The following is a 16556-nucleotide window of genomic DNA, read 5'->3' on the forward strand; positions in this document are numbered from 1 at the left end:
AGTGTAAGATGATACTCTTTGGATATTGAAGGCAGCAAAATCAGCATTTGGTAATGCCTCACTGGTCAGTTTAATGGGTGACCTGAAATGCTAATATTTTGAAGAAGGGCCAGAACAAGAGAAAGCTGCCCAGGTGGTCCAAGCCACAGTGCAGACAGCAATGCCACTTGGCCCCATGATGCAGTGGATTCACTGGTGCACTGTGTATTCTGGATGGCCAGAAGGATCTACAGAGCCTGCGACAAAATGTTCCAGGTTTTTGTATGGTAGAGACCCTCAGAGTTCAGCAGCACACTCATGCCTTCTTCACAAATTATGACTTCTCTTTTAAAATAGCTCATGGCTTGCTATTAGAACTTGGTAATTATTATATTATAGTAGCTATAATTTGATAAGCATTATAGTAAGTACTTCTATGTTTTAAGTTATTCCTCACAATTAGATGAGGGTTGGTATCAACTGGAATTTGCCTTTAAGACACCAGGTGATAGTGAGACTCTAGCTACTCAGAATGAGCTTGGTGTTATCTGAGACACCTGGCCATAAAGCTGGGTGTGACTAACAGCACAGACTAATAAAATGAAAGTGGACTGGGCTTGAGCATGACCTGAAGACATAGGTAATTCCCATGAACATGTGGCTCATGCTCCTTCCACACTGACATTCCTCCCTGAACTCACACCTATGGCCTCTGGAGCATTCTCAATGACTGGCTGACCGGGGAAGAATAAGCTGAGCCAGTTTTACAGCTAGGTCTATACGTATACTGACCCAACATATATGGTGGACAACCCTGCTATGAGGTGTGCCTGAAAGGTGGTAAAGAAGGGAAATTTTCCATGTTATTATCATTTCAAGAGGAATATCTCAATGTTCACTTTATCTGAGGTAAAGGATTAGCAACTGCCACATCTTAGCTACCCAATAAATATTTTTAAGTAAATTAATGAATGATGAATTAATACTATTTTGTGGGCAGTAGTTAATGGTTTGGCCAATTAGTTAGGACATTGAAGAAATATGATTGCAGGATTTGTGACAGGAAGACTCACTGAGAATACATGGATGGACCTATTTAAATTGCTCCAGAGTGTAGGAATATTCAATGGAGGTGATTTTAAAGACTGAGGTAGAAGAGATTTTCTGCTATGTGTGTATGTCTTCTTCCCCAGTAGGCTGGTACTTGTTCAATGGGCTCATGATAAAATGCTCCCAGCAGTAGAAACAGAATCTATGCATTGCTCCATCATCACTCTGAGCTCTTGACAGGGTATAATACACTGGGGAAATTAGCCAGGGTTTACCAGTTACATTATATCATACCCATGCTATCATGGGAAGAACAGGAAAAGAATTTGGATTTTTCTTCCCTATTCACCACTTAGCATCATCTGTGCACTCACAGTGTCCCACAGGGCAGGGCTTCTTCCTTCCTTAGGAAGGAGAAGCAGGGCAATGGGCTGACACCCAGAGACTCACTACATTACCAGTATGCTGCTGTCCTTATAAACAGAGGAATGGCCAGTTGGCGATTCAGATACATCAAGAGCTGGGAGATAATATTTTGGAAAGCTGGATGCTCTTTTACAGGTAGTGGTTTTGCTCTGAATTAGTGACCAATACATGCTGCTCTTCCTCAATACTGACAGAATACATACATAGGTGGACCACTAAGTACAAGTGAGAAAGGGGCTTTTCATAATTACACCTAAAGATACATGTGTAAAATTTGTTTCCCATCCCTGAGATTCTAGGCTCTGCTGGTTTTAACTTCTAATACTTTCATCAGGAGGACAACAATGGTTATATTGAATGAAAAGCTGATGCAAGTACTTGTCTTTTATCAAACCACTAAGCAAATAGGTAGAAAAGAAGGTTACCGTGCTGGCTGAACAACTGACCCATCCAAAGGAAACAGGACTGCTGTTACTTAATAGCGGCACGGAGAAGTAGATGGAATCCAACGAACCCCAGGATACCTCCTGCAATTGCACATGCCCAGTGATAAAAGCCACCCCCTCCCTGTAAGCTAGTCCCTCAGAAACTAAGAAGGAAGTGAATCCATTGAGTGAAAAACCTCCCCCAGCCAGAATGCTGGCTGAAGCCAAAAGGCAGAGGTAACGCATAGTAAAGAGAGGAAATTATAAATTTTATTGTGATCTTCACCATCCACCAGAGGAAGGTGTCCATCCTGGATGTGCCATACACCACACACATACACACATATACATATTTAAACTAATTTCCTGCTTACTTCCTTGGTGGTAAACTTTAAAATATAGTTTACACATCATGAAATATTGAGATGGCTCATGACAGGACTAGAGGATAATAGAGCAAAATATATCAAGTAGAGATCTTGAATTTAGAGCTAGATGCTTAACAAACGGGATTTTGAGTTGATTCCCTTTAGAAATGGGGTGAGATGTTTTGAGCGGTAAAAGGTAAAATTATATGGTGCTAAGTGAAGTAAATTTTTGGTAGTTTTAATATAGAAAGAAGGGTATTTGTTAATTTTGCCAAGTAAATTTGTGGACTGTAGGAGACAATCTTTTTCCTTTTCTTTTTTTCCACTAGCTCTGAGGTCCCTCCCTCTTTTGAAGAAATCACACTGCCAGCTGATGTCAGGTAGTTGCTTTCCCAGTGTCCTTTGCAGCTAACACACAAGCATTTGACCTTACTGCAGCCCATCGAATTCTTCACTTGGAAGCCAGTGATGCAAAGAAGCAGGGCCCATGGAGATACTGCTCAAGCCATGGGCAGTGGCAGCATGGCAGAAATATTAACAAAGACAGTGTTGCCAACAGTGATGTCCAGAGTTCCAGGACAGCAGAGATGGATGCAAGCCATGGAATCCAATGGTCAGTGGCTGGACTCACTGGGGAGATTATGAGGAGGGAGTTGGGGTACAGTTCTGTTTTCCATCTTCACAGCCTCTGACCTTCCAACCATTTTAAAAGCTTGGTTCTGCAGATGATTCTGTAAGCTCTCCAGATATCTTTCAACAAAATCTTTTTACTACAAAATTCAACTAAAAATGATTTCTGTTGTTTGCAAACCAGAACCCTAGTTAATACTGCATGCTTTCCAGCTTTAAGAGGATATAACTGTATAAAACTCATATTAGAATATATAAAGACTATAAAATATACAAAATAAGATTGTAAACATGCTTTCTTCACTAACTAAATAATTCTTATTTAGTATTACCTGATAGCTCTGTGTGTCTGTTTTTACAGTGCTTCTAAACAAAGGATAAACATCAAGTTTTTGAAGCTATAGTATATCTGTAGCTTCAGCTTCACTGGAGAGGACACTCCAGCGTCATCGCAAGATGTCGATTCAACACGGGAGGAGACAGATACCGTGTCACTCCCGAGTCGGACTGCACAGCCATTCTCGGTGGTGCAGATAGACTCTTAAGAAGCTACACCATCGTCTCTTGAGGCTCTGTAGCTTCAGCTTCATTGGAGAGGACACTCCAGCATCATCGCAAGATGTCGATTCAACACGGGAGGAGACAGATACCGTGTTACTCCCGAGTCGGACTGCACAACCATTCTTGGCGGTGCAGATAGACTCTTAAGAAGCTACACCATCGTCTCTCGAGACGGATGGCTGCCGACGAGTATATCCAGTATAGTGGTGGCACTTCATGAAAGTTGTCATTATATTTTTCCCAATCCATGACTTTATGCTTCCTTCATTTAACCATGGCTGCTAAGTTTCTGCCCACCTAGCCCTGAAGCTTTATAAAATATTTCTGGAGTTTATGTCTAACTGGTCAATATTTCATTACCTAAAAGTGCTTAGTAAAACTCCCTGGTTAAGGGGTCAGTGGTAAAGACATCAATATGTATACAGTGGTTGCCTCCGTTTCATTCACAAATACTGTATGTGGTCTTGGAGAGCACAGCACTCCTCTGCAGCTGAAGAGTAACAGCAGATCATTTACCTCTACATATTGGTGTAAATGTTGACTTGGAGTATGCAGTTTCAAACACCCCAGTGCCCAAAAAGAAACTTTCAAATATCTGTAGCACTAATTATAGGCCAAGATAGAAGTCTGTGTTTCTGGGGAAGAAAATATGAGATAATTGGTTCTTGAAATGACCAGAGCATCTTGCTATTCCCTTTATAATTGTAGCCTCTGTGGTCACTTTATTAACACCTACATGTGAAAGAAAAATAATGGTAGGCACTAAAAGGTTTCAATAATACTTATTTTGTATAGAAAGTGATTTTAAAGAGTTTCTGAATATTGCCTTCCCTCTACCAAACATATACATGATGACATTCCATTTTACACCCTAAATAATTAACTGCAACAGACAGATCAACTTGGCATACAATAGTAGAAATCCAGTAGCTTTTTTAATGGGCAAAGATTTCTAAAATAAAATATCAAAATTGTAAACCATAAAGTAAAAGCAGGCCAAATTATTAAGCAACAGGCCCTCTTCTAATTTTCTGTGGTTTGGAAGAGACCACTGATCTGAAGCTGGACTTGCACACATCAGGGGATGAACTGTCCTCTAGAATCACTGGAATGACCCTCAGCTGAGCCGTGTCTGCCCAGCTGCTGCTCCACCTGTCCACTGGCACATGCTTGCTTGTTCATTTTCACATTAAAATAACTGTACATTGCTTTGTCCATAAATTTCTTAGCTTCCCTCTGTCAATTATGTTTGCTCAGCTATGGTCCATTAAAGAACACTACAATTATGTCCAAGTAATCTGTGTATTCATGTCACAATATATGAAAACACACACACAGACACACACATCATAGTTAGTTATGTTGTACTAATGAGCAGGTTCTAAGTGTTGTTATTATTATTACTATTTTTAATTATTATTTGACAAAATTGCCTCTATGGGTTGGAAGATGGCATGTTGGCTATAAGTGGGGTCTTTTAAATTAATGATAATTTGTGGAACATTTCTAACTTCATTTAAAAGGCAAAACAAACAGACTCATTAAGAATTGTCTGTTTAATCCTCCCAGTAATCCCTGGTTGACATCATTTGGCACCTCCATTTGGGAGTGGAAATTTGGTTCTCAGAGATTTAATGAACAAGAGCATCCCCATTAATTTGGGGAAATTTCATGCTGAGAGGCAAAAACAACAAATGTTTATAAAGTCTATATTGATGTCACTTTACTAAGTATACTCTTTAAAAATCTCAAAGATTAGACTATGAACCCACTTTAAATGCACTTAATGTCTTCCAATACAACATGCTGCGTTTTGCATATTGTTAAGAAAACAGAGAGAAACATCTGGTTTTACTACTTAGAAATGCAATAACTGTTGGCAAGCACCCCAAAATACACATTAGATTAACAAAGCCAATTTAGTATTAGGAAGGCAGCTGGTTCTAGTTTCTTCCTTCCCAAATGGTCATTGCCATCTTTTTTTAAAAAGTCTATTTTATTGATTATATTGTCTCCGTTGTTCCAATTTCTTTTCCCTTTGCTCTGCTCTGCCCAATACCCACTTCCCTCCAGCAATCCCACCCCACTTAGTTCATGTCCATGGGTCATGCATATAAGTTCTTTGGCTTCATCCTTTCCTATATTATTCTTAACTTCCCCCTGTCTATTTTGTCCCTACCAATTGGGATTAAGCATAATTGGTCATCACCATCTTAATCTTCAAATGTTGATTGTCTTACAACATAGAAAAATTCTCTTCTTTTGGAAACAATAACTAAAAACTAGTGTTTGTTACTATAGAAAGCAATGCTTTCTCCATTAAATGCACACTGTGCATATACATACATGTGTGATCACACACTCACACACACACCCTGCTTGTAGAGAAACACCCAAGGTTTGTCCTTGCAGAGGATTTCTTCTATGAATGTAAAGTTTTACCTAAGTGACTTACCTGAACTATTTCAATGAGGATATGCACTAAGAAAAGAGAAATTAGGGGCACTTCTACAAAAAGTGCGACGTTGTCAAGAATTTTATAGGTGACTTGGGGTCCATTCTTCAGAAAATATGCAAAGAAATCAAGTACACTCATTCTCAAATTTCACTGCAATTCAGAATTCCCTGATGATTTTCAAAAACTGTTGCCAAAACTCCATTGCCAGAGATTCTGGTTAACTTGGGGACTGGCCTGGGCCTCAGGGCTTTAGAATGCTTTCAGGTGATTCTATTGAGTAGAAATACTGCTCTACTACCAGAGTAATGTTGACCAATAAAGTTCTTAACAACCCATCCCTTCCTTTTGTTGGTTATGCCCAACTTTATTCAGTTTTCTGGTTATGAAATGATATTCAGAGGAACTTCCTGGCATAAATCTGCTTTTAGAAATCTTTAAAATTACCATCTAGAGTACATAGTTTAAAAAATTTTTAATACATTAAAATTATTACAAAGGAGGTAAATGGAAGAGGCAGACTATTAAATTACAAGGAACAGCAATGAATATAACTGAAATGCCACAATTATATCCATCCTTGTAAAAAACATCATTGTACAGAGAAAGGAGTGTCCATGTTAGCTGTAAGAGAGCTGAACTTCAGAAAAGTTACAGATTGAGTACCTTAACAAGCATTTATGAAATGAAAAGAAAGGTCTCTGTGCATGGAAAAGTGATCTAATTTCTGCTTGTTTACTCTGCAACTTTCAATGGTAATGGGAAGAAATAATGCTAAGAAAAGATAAAAAATGAGCTATGACCATTACATGTCCTTGTTTTCTACTCATCCTTCTGTGTATCTAACATAAAAGAATACCGCTAAAAAAAAAAATTAGGTTTAGAGTTGTTTGTGTGGGAAATTATACAATAATTAATAAATAACACAAGAATAACCTCTGTATTTTGCATACTCACAACTGTAAACCTACATTTTCCCCATCCTCTATATGTATTTAAAATTACCCCAAAATAAAGGAAGCATAACTATCACAGAGCCATCACAGATTATAGGGATCCACACTGCAGTGAGTAGGGCTGCGACATTGGTCCCAACAGGACCCAGCGGAGAGGCTGTGGGGAACTAGTGCATCCAGAGCCCTTCAGGAAAGAAGGAAAGAACCACCATATGCAAAAGAAGAGACGTTAGTTTCCAGCTGTGGGTGGGAAATGGGGCTTTGGAAAGAGAGCCAGGAGGAAGTCAAATGGCAAGGAGGTGGGATGCCTAGAAAAGGACTTTAAATGTAGAATTAGAGAAAGTAGATGATACAAAGTATAAACATCATGGTAAAGAAAGTACATGATACAAATTATAGACATCATGGTAAAAAAATAAAAAATAAATAAAACAGAAGTATATTTTCTTATGCCTATTTTTGAAGATGATTTCTGTTACCTAAAAAGGGTATCTTCTAATTAATACCCTTGTATTTGAATTAGTATATTCACTTTTATACACTGCACATTACTTTCCACTTTGCCCACTAGTTTGAAGCCCACAGTCAAACAACCAAAGAAAACAGAAAATTATGTTTTATTTATTATTTTAAAAACTATTATGGGTTATTTTTACTATCACAGATGTATGCTCATTGTGGAGATTTTGGAAAATACAGAAATGTAAAGAGGAAAATCAAAACAACCTTTCATTTTATTACCTAGAGACAAAAACTGTTATTATAGGGTTATGTTTCTTTCCAGACTTTTTCTTTGCACAGATATCACAGAAAGAACATTTTGAAAATGTTAACTTCATCTATTTTATTTCTCCTGGAAATCGTATTTCCCTTTGGCATTCCACTGGTATGGAAAAGAAGTAGGTGAAGTTCTCATACACCAGCTCTATCACTTTCAGCCCCTTAGTGGGTCAAACTGTGATGTTTGGGGGCTGAGTAGAAATACTGAGACAGCTATGAAAGAATCCAAGAACATGGGGCTGGTTCCCTACTTTCCTGGTATAAAATGCCTCCCAGGAAAGCCCTGCATTCCACGTGGCAGCCTGTCCAGCATGATGCAGGAATGGAAGGAGGTGTTTAGAGATTATATGAGAAAAATTTGTTTCTCACAGCTTGTAAAGGTCTTATTGGAAGCACCTGCTGGGCAAATCAGGGCTGGTGAGACCCAGAGGAGGGGACCTCAGGACCAGAGGCCACAGCAGGGTCAGCAGCAGCATATGTTGACCCAATCCTTTAGACTAAGTGGGTCCAATTATGTTACCAGTGAACTGCCTAAGGACCAAAGCCATTCCCAGTATAAGGATATCCTGGCAAGGGTAGTGAAGACCTTGAAAGATGCAAGATGAGGAAAATAGCAGGGTTCAAAGTTTGTATAAAACATGATATCAATTCTCTAAGAGAGTCAGAATCTGCAGGTAGACCAGCCACGCAACCTTCCATTGCTAGGAGGCTGCTAAGCCTTCCTGTACAGCTCCACTGGCCAGTACAGTACCCATGAACCACACCAGATTATTTTGCACTTGTAGTGTGACTACTTCAAATTGAAATGTGTGGGAAATGTAAAATATATAACAGATTTCAAAGACTTCATATGAAAAAAGAATGTAAAATGTCTCAATAATTTTATATTGATAGCATATTTAAAGTATAATGTCTCTGGCTATACTGGGTTAAATAAAATTTGTTATCAAAGTCAATTTCACGTTTTACTTTTTATATCTTTAAATATGGCTACTAGAAAATTTAAAATTATATATGTGATTCAAATAATATTTCTACTGGATAGTACTGCCTTGTACCCTGGGGACGTGAAGGGATGAAGTGAAATCCAGGAGAATAATGAGGACCCTGAGGGGTCTCAGAGCCTGCAGGCTGACCAACCCCAGGCCCTTCCATTGGAGGAGGCTGCCTGACCTCCAGGAGAGTTTGTGCTTTTCTACCCAAAGAGGTAAAGACAATCCAAAATGAAAGAGCTTGAGATACTTTTAATTAAAAAGTTTCTACCTTTCCTCACTAAGCTGAAGAAGGGGGTTCCTAAGGAAGTCCAAATCAATTACTATTTTTCACACATTAGTGAGTGGTGTGAGTATTTGACCTTGGTACAAATGAAAGTCTTTTACAGAATTGATATCATACTTTACATAAATTTGGAACTTGTTTTTTAACATCTTGCATACATTAATATTTATCTCTCCCAGCAGGAAAAAACTTAATGCTAAGGGAAAGAACCCAGATTCATCACATTTATATAAAATGTCCAGAAAAGCAAATCTATCTATCGTGGTCATTGGGGCTGGGAGTGGGATTGGGAATTAATGCAAATGGGCATAAGTGTTCTTTTTGGGGTGATGTAAGTGATCTAAAACTGTATTATATCAATAGCTGTACAACTATATGAATTTACTAAAAATCTTTTAATTGTACACTTAAAATGGGAATTTATGAAATGAGTTATTCAATGAAAATGTTCTTACTGTTAAAAAGTAGCAGTGTTAGTAGCCTCTTATAGGCAAGGTGAATTTTTGCACATTTTTATGAAATGACATAGGAAGTAGAAAAGTAGAAAATGAAAACTATCAGCAACCTTGCCTTTGGCAAGCACTCTAGTATCTGCCAATTTATTGTTAGGACATCAAAAATGAAATGTAAGCATTTAGTAATTGGATAATAAAAACATATCTCAAACCTTGTATAATGTGGCCAAAGGTATAGAGAGAAAAACCTATAATCAAATGAATTTATTAGAAAATAAAAGAGACTGAAAACAAAATAACTACAGCTTTCAACCCAAAAGGAAAGGAAAAAGCTCAGTAATATTCAGGATCATGCTTCTTTCGCTGTCTTTTCTCCAACTCCATCTCTAGTGAAATGAACCGCCATATTTTACCTAATCTAAATACTGCATACACATCTGTCACCTCTGCATCCCCACTGCCACTTTCTACTTCAGATACTTTTTCTGACATAGCTGCTAAAGAAAACCTAAAATCGGCTTCTTAGGTCATCATTTTCTACATATTCCAAAATAATATCTGAGCCTTCACCAGGGGAAAAAAAGACTATGAAGTTTTCTAAAGAACCTAAGAGAAAATTTGAACTGAAGAGCTATTCTGGAAGCATGACCTCAGATTAGGGATTAAATTTGGTATATATATCACCTATCCTTAACAAAATTTCAGTGCAGAAAATCAACAGGATTTTTAAAAATAAAATTTCACACAATAACTAAGATATTTTTGAAAAAAACAATGAGTGTTCACTTGTTCTACCAGATAGCAAACAGAACAACTAAAACAGTGTGGTGTCCATGTGAAAATATAAATATAAATCAGTTTTATGTCATATAATCAAGAGTCCATATGGATATAAAATCATAATTAGAAGTGTAATATATGATAAAGGTGTCATTTCAAATCAGTGGGTAAGAATGAGTCATCAAATAATTGGTGTTGAGAAAATTTGCTATCAATGTAGACCAAAAAATTAAAGTCAGACACTTAGCACTTATCATCCACGAAAATAAATTCCAGATGGCTGAATTTTAGAAGAAACATGGATAATATGTAGTATTTTCAAACTACCAGGAGGGTCTATTTGTAAGGTTACCATGTATATTTTGAAATTTGTATTTTGCAAACGTGATGACCAGCCAGGAGGATAAATGAGGAATGATGTCCAGCTTTGCCTGTGCTCGTCAAGCCATGTGCCATGGTTCAGAAGGCGAGTTTTTCTTTTTATAATTTGCTTACTTCCAATAGGAGCACGGTGCACTTTGCCACCAGAAGGAAGCACTTTTTCTAATTGGTACAAAAACCTTATATGTCAGCAGCACCCAATAAATAATAGTTAATAGTAAGCAGGTAATTTGTACATATATGAATGCTTTTTTTGACACAAATGATTGTTATAAATAGAATGTGTCCTTTCAAAATTGATATGTTGAACTTTTAATCCCTAGTGTGATTGTATTTGAGGGTAGGGCTCTGGGAAATTATTAAGTTTAGATGAAGTCATAAGGGTGTGCCCTCATAATGGGATTAATGTCCTCATAAGAAGAGACATAAAGAGCTACTGCCTCTCTTTCCCCATCTCATGAACGCAAAACAAGAAGGCAGCTGTCTAGACTTCCGGCCAAGATGGAGGCTTAGACGGACACGCTAGGTCTCCCTCTACAACTAGAGAGGAATACAACTACTTCAAAACAAAGGATAACTAGAAATTCCAGAAAATAAAACTACACGGAAGCCCAACATATGAAGTTATAAACCAGCGGTGCCATTTGGGCAGGTAAGAGTTAAAGAGGGCAGCGCTGTTTGCGGTCGCACCTGGGACAGCGGCGGGGCGGCGAGGAATCCTGGCTGCGATCAAGCCCCTGGCAGTGCGCGACCCCAGCGCTGGGGAAAGCAGCCGCCGCATCGCCTTGAACAGTGAGGCCCAGGGGGGCGGGAGGACGGATCCCGGTCTCCTAGCTGAATAACTGTGTGAATCCATCTTGGACCCCCGCCCCCAAAGAAAGCACCACAGGGCTGCGAAATAGGTCGCGGACAGGCAGGCGCCGGCCGGTCGCTGATTTGTGACGCGTACACAGGCACTGCCCCCTACAGCCGGCCCAAGAAAACAAAACGCATCTGTCAAAATGAGGCAGACAACTATAGAAATCCTGGTGACACAGCTCACCAGGCAACAGATAGAGAACCTGACAGATGAACAGATAAGAAACCTGTCAGAGGCTCAATTCTGGGCCATTGTTATCAGGTGGCTTACAGAATTCACAAAAGAGCAGGAAAAAGATAAGAAAGAAGCGAAAAACATTCATAACGAAAGGAACAAAACCACATACGAGACAGATGGTGAGGAAAAAAAATCCAGAGTTCATTTCAACAAACTGGAATATGGAGAAGGAACAAGCAGTCAACCAATGCAGAGAGAGGAAATGGGAAGCAACAATGAGAGGATCAGAAACCTCTGGGACAGCTATAAAAGGCCCAACATAAGAATCATTGGTTTGCCAGAGAGTGAGGAAGATGAACTAGAACTTGAAAAATTGAGTGAAAATATAATAAAGGAGAACTTCCCAGACTTGGGGAAGGGAATAGACTTGCAGGTCCAGGAAGCAAGGAGAGTTCCCAAGAGACTGGACCCAGGGAGAACCACTCCAAGACACATTATAATCAAAATGTCAAAAATTAAAGATAGAATCTTAAAAGCAGCAAGAGAGAAGAAAAGAATTATGTACAAAGGGGTCCCAATTAGACTATCAGCTGACTTCTCAAGAGAGACCCTACAGGCAAGAAGGGACCGGCAAGAAATATTCAAAGTAATGAAAATCCAAAACCTACAACCACAAATACTCTACCCAGCGAAATTGTCATTCAGAATAGAAGGACAGAGAAAGTGTTTCCAGGACAAAATAAAACTGAAAGAGTTCATTAGATCCAAACCACTGTTATATGAGATGTTAAAGGGACTGGTTTAAAAAACAGAAGCTAGGGAGATGAAACAAAGGCAAACTAAACAGGCAACGAGAGTGGAAAAGGAACTGTGGGTACGGGAAGCATATTGGGGGGAGGTCAACAGGGAGGGGGAGTGGGGAGAGGGAGGGGGAGTGGGGAGAGGGAGGGAGATGATATAGGAATTGGGGATCATGGTAGGAGGGAATGGAATAGACGGAGAGAGGTTGGGAGGAACTGTATGCACAACTAATGGACATAATCTAAAAGGGGGGGACAACTGGAGGGAGGGGGGCCACCGGGTGGAGGGGAGCAGAGGGAAGGGAAATTGGCACAAATGTAATATTTTAATCAATAAAACACATTAAATCTGAAAAAAAAAAAAAAAAAAAAGGAAGGCAGCTGTCTATACTCCAGGAACCAATCATGCTGGCAAGTTGATACTTGGACTTCTAGCCTCCAGAACTGAGAAAATTAATTTCTGTTGTTTAAGTCACCAGCTATGGCAGCCGGAGCACTAATACAGTAGTATGTTATTATAAAATGCATCATGTCTTTTTTTTAATTCTTAAATTCATTTTTATGTAGGTACATATAGGTGATATATATATACACATAATGATAACAGAAATGATTTCTACCAAAGAGATTATGTGAAGGTAGTGATCAAGGGTCACTTTTGATGGAACTTTAATGTTGTATTTGTTATAAGAATGTCTTCATATTACATGTAACATCTAAAATATTTAAAATGTTTAAATATTTTGAGTAAAAATTATGTTAGAAGGTGTTTCATTTTTAAAAGTCAGTTGATAATAATCGCTTATATTTAATGAATATTTACTATGTTCCAGGTAGTATGTTAATCCAATGTCTTATTTATTCCTTGCAACAATTCTATGTAGTAGATACTTATGTCTTCACTGTACAGATGAAGAAACTGAAGTTCAGAGAAGTTAAATGACTTAGCCAAGTTCACACAGCTATAAAGGGTAGAGTCAGGGTTCTAATATTGAGGACCTGATTCTTGACTACTGCCTTCCCTCCTAACCTCTATGGCATGTTGAAAAATGAAAATAGGGCATCAGGAAATTAGCAGCATAGTTGAAAGTTTGACAACAATTTCAATAAAATAATGAGAGCCAAAAATGTATTATAATAGATTGAGAAGGGAAATATAATTAATAAAGAAAATAAGTTTAAAAATTACATTGAACCACAGGAAATTGTGAACACTTAAACTATTTTTGACCCATAAAATGTAATTTGCTTATGGTTTAACCTAATATATGTGTTAATTTATGAATATTATTTTTGAGAAACTTTATTTTAGAATTAAAAAAAAAATAGGAAAAGAAAATAAAGCACAGAAGTTTCCAAACCCTGAAGGCTGCGTATATGCAGCTCTAACAGATCTGGAAACTGTTTCAAGCCTTCTTATTCTGACATGAGAAAAATGTGCCTACAATTATAATATAAGATATGAGATTTGTGAATTGTATTTCAGGAGTAGAGAAAAACATTTTAACCAATCAGTCAATTTCTTAATTTCAGGGTGGTTATTAAAAAATACAACTTCTGGTTCAGAAGCAAAAGCTACCAGCAATTTTTATATGTTCTCTATTTTCCTAAATCACAGAATCCAAAATTTTCTGAGAATTATTTCCTGATATTTAATGGGCTTTCTCATTGACTTTCCATTGGCATGCAAACACTGGATTCATAATAATCTTTTTCTTTAAGTTTTTTATTTATTGATTTTAGAGAAAGACAGAGAAAGGAGAGGGAGACAGAGAGAGAAACACACACAAAGAGAGAGAGAGAGAGAGAGAGAGAGAGAGAGAGAGAGAGAGATTTGTTGTTCCACTTATTTATGCATTCATTGGTTGATTCTTGTATGTGTCCCGATGGGGATCACACCTGCAACCTTGGCATATCAGGAAAATGCTCCAACAAAATGAGGTTCCTAGCAAGGGCAGGGATTCATAATAATCTTAATTATATTTCACATGAGTTGAATATATGGATCATAGATCCTTAACAGTTGATACCTCACTTAGCCCACAGAAGTCATCCAGTTCAAATTTACAAAGGACAAAACAGAGCCTGGCAGAGGTTAAAAGAATGACTTTCCCTAGGTCATACACTATTCCAGGAAGATTTAACACTAAAATCCCATTTTTTGGTTCCTAGTCCGTGGGAATCTTTTTACTATGTTGACAGTGTGCCTATTTTATCCTGTTATATAATGTAGATTAATCTGATTTTCCCTTTCTTCTTTTCAGCTGGAGTTCTGAGTCAGCTAATCTTGATAATTATCAGTACAGGAAGCAAGACTAAAATGGTTCCATAATCAAAGAAACTCCCTGACTATGAGGAGAGATTCTATTAGGAGTAGGACCCCCAGTTGTTGAGACCTCACATCTGTTCTGTTCTTTCCACCCCTCCCCTTCAAATTTTTGTGGCTCACTTTGGTTTCCCCAGCATAGTTTCAGACTACCCAGCCAGCCTTTGACCATCCCTTTCACCTTGTTCTTTAATATTTAGTGTTTTGTGCATTTCATCTCTTACCCATGGCATTGCCTGTCTTCTGATTTCCACTTATATCTTGGTTTGTGCTTGCTTAATTGGTTTCTCTCTGGCTATTTCACCTCCTAACCTTGAGCCTAGGCTTTGCTATATTCCCTGTTTTCTTCATAATAGATCAAACTCAACTCTAAAATCCTGAGGTTTCTGGAAAACAATGTGAATTTTATCCAGAAAATCTTTAGGAATTTCCTGGCACCTAAGTAGAACTCCAGATTCACTCTGCAATCTTGTGCCTGGAGTTTGAGATAAATATCCTGCAGGTCACAAAGGGAGTGCCCTAGATACAAGTGAGCCTCATTGTATAAAATGATTAAATCTTCTGAAGTTATTTATAAGTTTAAGGGACAATTTTTAAATTGCTGCATTTTTTAATGCAGTTTTAGGTTCACAGAAAAATTGAACAGGAAGTATAGAGTTCCGGATATATATATATTTTTTATATTGACTAACTATAAAGAAAACTTACCGTGATTTATGTTGTAAATGAAAGATCTATCCTTAATTTATCTTTGGTGAATGTTCACTTAGGAGCTAGCAAAACTAGATAACTATGCCAGTTACTCATTTATTGTCTCGCAGTTCCAAATCTACCCTTCATTGTCTGCTCTATGAAAATAGAGCTGAACTCTGTTATATGTCTCCCTTTCAGCTGACACAATGTTATGTCAGAAAAGAGTGCTGGAGAGATGCTGCAGAAGAAAGCAGCTTTGCTTCCTGGTGCCAGTGCAGTATTCCCTCACTTATCGCGGGTATAACGTTCTAGACCCTCCCCCGCCGCCCCCCACAATGGGTGAAAATCCACGAAGTAGGAACCTTACATTTATTTTAGTATTTGTATATATTTTAAGGCTTTATAAACCCCTCCCACATACTTATAAACCATTCCCAGTCCCTTATTAACCTTTCCCACTCCCTTATTAATCTTTTCCACACTTTTATAAACACTACTTATGTTCTCAAACATATTCTACACTCTTAAACCTACATAACTTTAACAACATACATATACAGTATTGCAAAATCCCGCGATATACTGAAAAATCCACGATAAATAATTAAATATAATATTTTTAAAAATCCCGCGATACAGGGAGGCCGCGATAAGTGAACCGCGATATAGAGAGGGACTACTGTATTTATCCTCCCTGCTCCTACCACGTGGCTGCCAGCAGCAGTGTGAGAGACATGCCCATGGAATTCCAATGGCACCTCATGGTTTCTCATCAGACTTCAGAGGCGCTCCCATGGCCAGATTCCCACTGAGTCTTGCAAGCTATTACTGGTTGATTTCCAGCTTTGGCTTCCTGCACCCAAGTAGGGTACTTCCTGCTTGCCTGCTGACTGTGTACAAGATCATCTTAAGACCATCCAAGATCTCCACTGTGCAGTGGGCCACAACCATGTCTTCTACAATAGGGTCTGCATCCCAACCACAGAAAGGGATGGGAAACAAACTTCTAAATTTGTTTCTTCCATGGAAACCCGCCTTTTTCCCTGGGGTATTCTTTATCCTTGTATGTAACAGATTTTCTGTTAGAATGAATAATTCTTTGTTTTAAGCTTTTCCTATTCAAATTACTATGTTTCTGTCTCTTCACTCACCCTGATTGATACAGTAGTGTTGAAAA

The 16556-nt window shown here is 38.2% G+C and overlaps 1 protein-coding gene across 3 annotated transcripts in view; it reads right to left on the reverse strand.

The window, feature by feature from the left end:
* CCDC148 (coiled-coil domain containing 148) overlaps window positions 1–16556 on the reverse strand; it is a 170867-nt gene that overhangs the window by 34654 nt on the left and 119657 nt on the right. The gene's annotated exons all lie outside the window — the stretch shown is intronic.

The sequence above is a fragment of the Furipterus horrens genome, unplaced genomic scaffold (assembly GCF_987537825.1).
Source record: "Furipterus horrens unplaced genomic scaffold, mFurHor1.1.pri manual_scaffold_1, whole genome shotgun sequence".
Lineage (NCBI taxonomy): Eukaryota > Metazoa > Chordata > Mammalia > Chiroptera > Furipteridae > Furipterus > Furipterus horrens.